Here is an 8,100-nt window from a genome sequence, read left to right as displayed (position 1 = left end):
TAAACTATGTGGGGCGGGTGGGGACACAAAAAATAAGTCTATTAAAATTGCGGACTTTAATATTTATTACAGGTCTGCTTCACCAGACAAGTGATTCATATTTATATCTCTTCTAAAATTCGATTTCCTGATTTAGTGAAGAAATCATCTAAAGATATCATTTTAATTCAAAATAAACTCACCCACCAAGAGAGTAATTAGTTGAATGCAAACTGTAAGCTTCGAATATTTCTTGATTATGAAAAAAAGAATCATCATGCATGATCAATTAATTGACATATTTGCAATGTAGTCGCTCTTTTCAATTGTGTCTGTCACATGTTTCATCTTTCATTGTCAGCTTCAATCTCACCTCTGTTTGTTTTTCAGTTGATGAATAAGCATCCCAACTTCTCTTTAAGAAATGTCCCAACTTCTCTTTAAGAAATGTCCTAGCTGGTTTGAGGCATCATTGTACGAGGAAAAAAAGATTGCAATTAACATGAAATGTTAACTGTATGAGTATAATGTCACCCTTAACAAATGTTGCGTAGTAACTATCAACAACAGTGACTCCATTTTAAAATTACGCATTTAGTAATTTAAAAAATCATATCTACACATGTTCATTTTTTTTACACATTTTCGTTAATAAATTGGACTGTTTGAAATATTATAGAACATATTATCTTTTTATTTATTTATAAGACTCAAACTTTAATATCAAATACAATAACTTATTGTACACTACTCAATAAACTGGGTTAAGTCCCCTCGTTAGAACATACTACAAATTTTCACCATAAAAAAACATGGATTATATATAACTAAAAGTTTGTTTGAAAATGTGCAAGTATAAATTTGTGTAAGGATCTAAGGATTATTAATTAAGGTATTTTATTCTTGCTTTATTAACTTAAGAACACCTACAATACATAATTAATAAGATAATTTGTTTATCTTTTTTTATCTGAAATAAAAATATATTAATAATAAAACAGTAGCAAAGAGTACCAGTTACACACAAACGATAAGAAGTAAACAAATGCAAAAAGTTATACAATCAACCCTCCCACCAACGAGATCCACTATATCACAAATCCAAATTTTTCAAATTCAAATCTCCCTTCACCAACTCGACCATTTTATTACTGTGCCACCCCTTTTTAATAATTATACTCTAAGAAAAAAAACCCCTTTATAAATTATGTACTCAAATACCTTTTTTTTTTAACTTCTGAATTCGGTTGGGGTCCGAATTCACGCCAGCGTTTTTTGCATTGCTTTAAAAAATAGTCAAGAATTTAATTTGTCAAAAATTGAATTCTTAGCGTGTTTTTTTAAAAAAAAATATTAAATAGAAAAACATATACTTTTTCTTTTTTTTACCAATTTGTTTTATATATTTGAAAACATTCATTTTGGTTTTTTAATTGTGAAATTTGACGTAGTGAACTAATTTTTAAAATTTTAATTTAAATGTTATTCAAGGGGATGACTTTCATGCCTTTTTTTAAGGTTGATGATGCTTTATGGTTTAAAAAATACTTAAGTTAAATAATTTTCATGTAAATGAATTTGATGGTCCAAAACCAAATTATGTTTGTTTTTATGGTTTTGATTATATGTGTTAGGAATTTTATTTGTAATTTTGTTTTATTTTATGAATTATAATTTAAGTTTAATTGTAATGTCTTTTTATTAATAGTAGTAATTCTGATTTACATTAAGTTTTATTATTTAATAAGATATATTAACTCATTATTAACTAATTATATTATAAAAGAAGTTTATTAAATCTAAAATCTAATTTTTACAATTTTTGAATTCTAAATCAATTCAAGTCGAGAAAGTTATACTTTTACAATCATCAACATAAAAACAAAGCAAATGATGCATTGTTGGTACCAAATAAACTCATATTGATATGCAACAAAAGACCATTAGAAAATTATTAAAGTGAACAACATGATTTTTTTTATTTTGCATTTTCAGATGTCTTTTCAAGCCTTTTTAAATTGAGTCAAGATGAAAAAGTTATATCATTAGATTCATTTACATGAAAATTATCGAACTTAACTATTTTTTTATCCATAAAACATCATCAACGTTAGAAAAAAGCATGAAAGTTACCCCATGAACAACATTTAAACTAAAATTTTAAAATTACTTCACTAAGTCAAATTTCACAATTAAAAAATCAAAATAAATGTTTTCAAATGTATAAGACACAAAAATAGTACAAAAAAATAAGAAAAAAATCTAATTATTTTTTAAATATTTAAAAAAACATGTTAAGAATTTGTTTTTTGGCAAACCGAATTCTTAACTATTTTTTAAAAGTGTAAAAAACCTAGTGTGAATTCATGTCCCCCTAGCCGAATTCACACCTTAAAAAAAGGGGGGGGGGGGTATTTGAGTACATAATTTAGAAAGAGGGATATTTGGGAGTATAATTATTGAAAGGGCCACACAACAATAAAAATCTCTGACCAACTCAAGCTTTGAGTTTTATCAATTTTGTTGCAATGGTCTCTAACACCCTTCATTTGCAGACTACCCCTTCTGCAACTCCACTCCCCTATGAGTGAATATTAGTTGTCACTGAATTACCCAACAGCTAATACCCCTTTGAGGATTTCCCCTAATCTTCGATGATCCTATAGCTTCATGTCGTCTTCACACCCACCATAGACATCACTAACATCACCTTACTGCGTCACTTGATTAACCTTACACCAGAATCGAAGCCGACAACTCTTCTTTCCTAACCGCACAATACCAAACGACGACACCACTGTAACACCCCTGGTTTTGAGTATTAGGAATATACCATAAGGAGAACTCTTATTAGGATCCTTTTGTTATATTTTCTGTAAATATTTGTTATTATTATTTGTGTATTATTGGTTTTGTGCTAAGCATGTACTTGTGTTATGGTAGGGTGTGTTCCCATACACGTGTATTTTGTGTATATTATTATTGTTGTTGTTGTTATTGTTGTCGTCTTCATTATATTATATTATATTATATTTGGTGTTAGAAGAATATTAGATTAACTTCTTATAATTAAAATGCTTGAAAAGTTCTCTAAGTCTGTTAGTTTTATAATGACAACCTTAAATAGACCACACCATATCTTGAGTTATAGTTGTCTGTTTGAGGTATTTTTTGTGTCGTTGGAAAGCTTGTTGAAAAAGTTACAATTCATCCATACACCTTAGAAACAAAAACCAACTTCTATCTTAGAGAAAATTAGCTTCAAAGTAGGTCACTTGATCATGAAAAACAACTTATTAATTTAATCCTTAAATAAATGAATAAAACCTATGTCTCAATCTTATATTGTTTCAGAACATTTATAACCCTAAAATCAATAGTAATATAAAGTGGAGACCAAAGCCTCTCATGTAGAATTATCATCATAATCTTACAGAGACTTACCTATAAGGGTGACATTCGGCTCAAACACAAAGAAGACAAACAGGCAGGAAGTGAGATACATCTAACAATAAATTTAAAATAGTAAGTCTTGAAGATATAAGATACATTTATAAACAATTGCGTTTCACAACACAAACATGTCTCATCCAAATCAAATATCCCATAAACAAAGTCACACACGAAATGTGATGCACATTAGACCCGTAGACTCATATGCATGTGGTACCATTTTGGAAACCACTGTGAATGTAGCCTAGAAGTCCATGTAGTCGATGAATTGCCACACAATGGGCAACCCGACACTATCACTCTCACTGAGATGACATCGTCTGGTGTGTTAGGGTATTTCGGCCTTGCAAGGATATTCCAACAAATATGATCAACATGTGTGGAAGCAATGTCTTCCAAGATTATTTTGATGATGTCAAAGAATCAAGAGTCAAGCAAGTTCCAAAGAATCAAGAGTCAAGCAAGTTTCAAGAATCAAGATCAAGATTCAAGATTCAAGAATAATCAAGATCAAGATTCAAGATTCAAGTAAAGAATCAAGACTCAAGATTCAAGATTCAAGAGAAGACTCAATCAAGATAAGTATTAAAAGAGTTTTTCAAAAACTATTGAATAGCACAATTTTGTTCAAAAGAATTTTTTTACCAAAGAGTTTTACTCTCTGGTAATCGATTACCAGAAGGCAGTAATCGATTACTAGTAGTCAACATTATTTTCAAACTGATTTACAAAGCTGTAATCGATTACCATAATTATGTAATCGATTACCAATGTTTTAAAACGTTAGATTTCAAATTTCAAGAGTCACAACTTGTGATAAAACATTTTCAAATCATTTCAAACTTGTGTAATCGATTACACAATACTTGTAATCGATTATCAGTATTTCTAAACATTTTGATTTTCAAATTTAAACATGAAGAGTCACATCTATTGATGTGTAATCGATTACACTATGATGGTAATCGATTACCAGTGACTTGTTTTGAAAAATAAATTGCCAAAAGTCACAATTCTTAAGGTGACTTTTTTCTGAAGATTTTATTCAAAAGTCACAAGTTTTTAAGTGACTAGTTTTCACAAAAGTCACAACTCTTAAAGTGACTAGTTTTAAAGAAATTGTCAAAAGTCACAAACTTTAACTTGAGTCATCAAATGATTATAAATATGTGACCATGACACGAATTTCAAATACAGATTCTTTTCATGCATAACATATTTCTTTCATTCATTTCTCCTCATCTTTCTAAAAGTTTTTGTTCAATATTTTCTCTTTCAAGAAAAGTTCATTGACCAAAAACTTGTGCTATGCTTTTTTTTCATCCCTTCTCTCTTGTCAAAAGATTCAAAGGACTAATCGTCTGACAATTCTTTTGTTTCTTCCCTTCTCTCTCTTGACAAAAGATTTCAAAGGACTAAGCGTCTGAGATATCTTCTGTTTCTTACAAAAGATTTCAAAGGACTAACAGTCTGAGATATCTTTTTCCCTTTCCCTTTAAACAAAAGATTTCAAAGGACTAACCGCCTAAGATATCTTTTGTTTCCCCTTACAAAGATTCAAGGGACTAACCGCCTAAGAATTCTTTGTCTTAACACATTGGAGCGTACATCCTTTGTGGTACAAGTAGAGCGTACATCTACTTGGGTTGTTATACCGAGAACAAGAAAGGGTACATCTCTTGTGGATCAATTCAAGTGAAGCGTACATCCACTTGGTTGTTCAAAGAGAACAAGGGAGGGTACATCCCTTGTGGATCTTTGCTTGTAAAGGATTTTATAAGGTTATTGGAAATCTCAAGAACCGGTGGTTGCTTGGGGACTGGATGTAGGCACGGGTTGTGGCCGAACCAGTATAAATCTTGTGTTTGTCTTCTTCCCTACACTTTTTATTTTTCATTGTGTACTTTTTATTTCCGCTTTACTTTTGTCTAAGTTATTGTTTCTATTCTTTACTTTCTCATAACTTAGTTGTAAAGCCTAATTGAATCTAGTAACATTAAGAAGGATAATTTTTTAATTAGTCAAGACACGTTCATAATTAATTCAACCCCCTTCTTAATTATTTCGAAGTCACTTGATCCAACAACATGAGCTTAAAGGAGATTTCAAACTATTGCATTCCCAAGGTCAGAGTCATACGTCAACTCATTCATGACCTTACCGATTAGGTTCATAAACATCATTCACTTCAAAACAAAATGATACCAGAGCAAACCTCCCTCCTAGTATAGTGTGGTTTAAGGACGAATCAAGCGGAAGCTAGTGGGCATGTAACACCCCAATGAATCACACCAGAAAAAGAGGTATCCAAAGGCTTTGTAGGTATAGGATTGAATAGTTGAGAAAGACTTAAAGGAATTAATTTTCACTACCTATACCTACAAGATGCATCTACTTTTTGATAACCCATCACTTAAGAACTCCATAGTTAACCGTGCTTGGCTTGGAGTAGTTATGTGATAGGTGACCTTCTAGGAAGTTTCTCAAAAAACGAGTGAGGACAAAGCACGCTGAAAATTCTTGTGTTGGTTTGTGAGGACAATCATTGATCCTAAAAGCAGTCGAAGCATATTGTTGAGGTCTCAGAAAGGGATACCTACGTTGGGTTCTGATCAGTGGAGGGTTCTAACCAACGAGAAGTTGAGTGAAGTATCATAGTGTGAGAGTTATCGAGAAGTCGACAATAAGGGGAGTTACAACCACCACCAACCTTAGCCAACCATAACCACCCACCAAACATCGCGTCCACATACATCATCAAAGCCGTGTCACTATGATCCCATCACACCCAAACCTCCAACAAGGCAGCAACAACCAGAAGCACAACCACACTCATACCCATCGAACCCCTTGCCAAATCTTCACCAAGCAAAGAGATTCTTCGTCCTTACCTGTTCGTTAAAAAGCACCTAACTCATCAACCATCAGTCCTCGCCAAATTCTTCATTTGCACACTCTCTTCTTTCATGTTCCTCTTCTTAGCCTCCGTTATTGCTAGTGTCCCTGCCCACAACACCACACTCATGCTGGCTAAACACCTTGGCTTCTCCACCTTCACCCTAGCCAAACACCTCACCATCACCCACCTCACTGAAGAGATCAACCAACCACCGACAAATCATCATCATCCTAGCCCTCAACAATGTTGCAATGTCCTCCCTCCTAAACAAGCACCTCTTCCTCCCCACCATCCAAAATGTCCTTTCCTTCCAATGTCCTTGTCAACTACTTCGGTGCCAAAAAACTTGACTAGATCAACACCAACGCCACCCTTGTCTCTTCTATGTTCCAAGCCACCAACACCTCCAACTACGTCAACATCATTAACCTCAAGGTTGGCTTCACTTTTGAAGACAATGATGGCTCCCTCCACTCCTTCTACATCAAATTCGTCCAAGAAATGCCCGACTACATCTTCGTCCTCCAAATCAATGCCTCCATAAGCTTCCCCTATGTCGAGGCCCCCATCAACCCCAGTTCAAGCCAAGCCGACGATGACTCCTTATGGCTCAAACTCAACGTCATCATCTACGGTGGCAACCGAGTGAGCATGGCATTGGTGCCACTAACACCACAATGACTGGAATTGTTTACACTGACAACAAGCTTGCTATATATTAGGTGGATTCAGTGCTTGTTTCACTTGACTTTGTGTTTCCTAAAGCCAAGACTCCCTCATCGGTGAACGAAGTTTTATCGAAATCCGGTGAAACAGACTCATCCGTCAGTGAGAGGGTGTTCTTTTTGTTATGTCTCCATGTTGGTTGATGGGTTGTTTATCTTAATCTTGTGGGTCTTACAATTCCATGTAGATTTAAGCACTCTATGTAGTACGGTGTTTGGTTATGAGTGAAGGAGATAAATTTTGTACTTTTTTATGTAGGATTCACACCCTTTACACTCTAGTTTAATTATAAAAAGAAAAATCTTTCATTTCTCTCCTCTTTATTTCCATCATCTAAACCAAACATGTCCTACATGAAAATTTACTCTAATGCTGAAATTGTTAAAATGAATGTTTAATTTAATTTTGTGAGTCATACAATGATGCTTAAAGTTAAGCAACTCATATAAGCACCTCCATTAGAGATACTCTAAGAGAATCTCCAATACTCTAAAAGCATCTCCAATGGGAGTGTTTACATAAGTTGTTTAACTTTAAGCACTGACATGAGGTTGATTATATAAACAACCATTGTTTAACAAATTTATATCATAAATAGGATATTTTTTAGGCATTATAGGACCCACAAAATTAATTTAATCACTCACTTTAATCACTTTACCAATGGAGTGAATTTCATGTAAAGTGTTTAAATCTATGAAATTGTAAGGCGCATAAAATTATGATAAGTAATTTATTTAAACAACTATACATTGTAAATGCTCTAAGGCAAGTGAGCTTAAGAACTTTTTACTTAAAATTCACAATAAATACAATTTCCATCTATTTATTCATTATAAATTAATGGGTTAAATACGATTTTTGTTTGGACCCTAAAAATTTTAAAATTCTCTTTTAAATCCCTTGTTTAACTCTATTTTTTTTTTGTTAAACACTTCATAGGATTGCGTTATTTTTTATATCAAATGTTAAACAGCTGATATAGAAACGCGTAGTAAAATATAATGATTTTTTTTTTGCACTAATACCCTCAAAATTACTTC

General features: G+C 32.7%; 1 pseudogene; it reads left to right on the top strand.

Annotated features, from left to right (window-relative positions):
- The first annotated feature begins 4,348 nt into the window (after positions 1 to 4,348).
- LOC114391513 lies at positions 4,349 to 7,285 on the top strand (annotated as a pseudogene).
- Positions 7,286 to 8,100: the final 815 nt, after the last annotated feature.

The sequence above is a fragment of the Glycine soja genome, chromosome 17 (assembly GCF_004193775.1).
Source record: "Glycine soja cultivar W05 chromosome 17, ASM419377v2, whole genome shotgun sequence".
NCBI classification, from domain to species: domain Eukaryota; kingdom Viridiplantae; phylum Streptophyta; class Magnoliopsida; order Fabales; family Fabaceae; genus Glycine; species Glycine soja.
The sequence above is the reverse complement of the archived record's forward strand: the minus strand, read 5'-3'. Positions and strand labels throughout refer to the sequence as shown.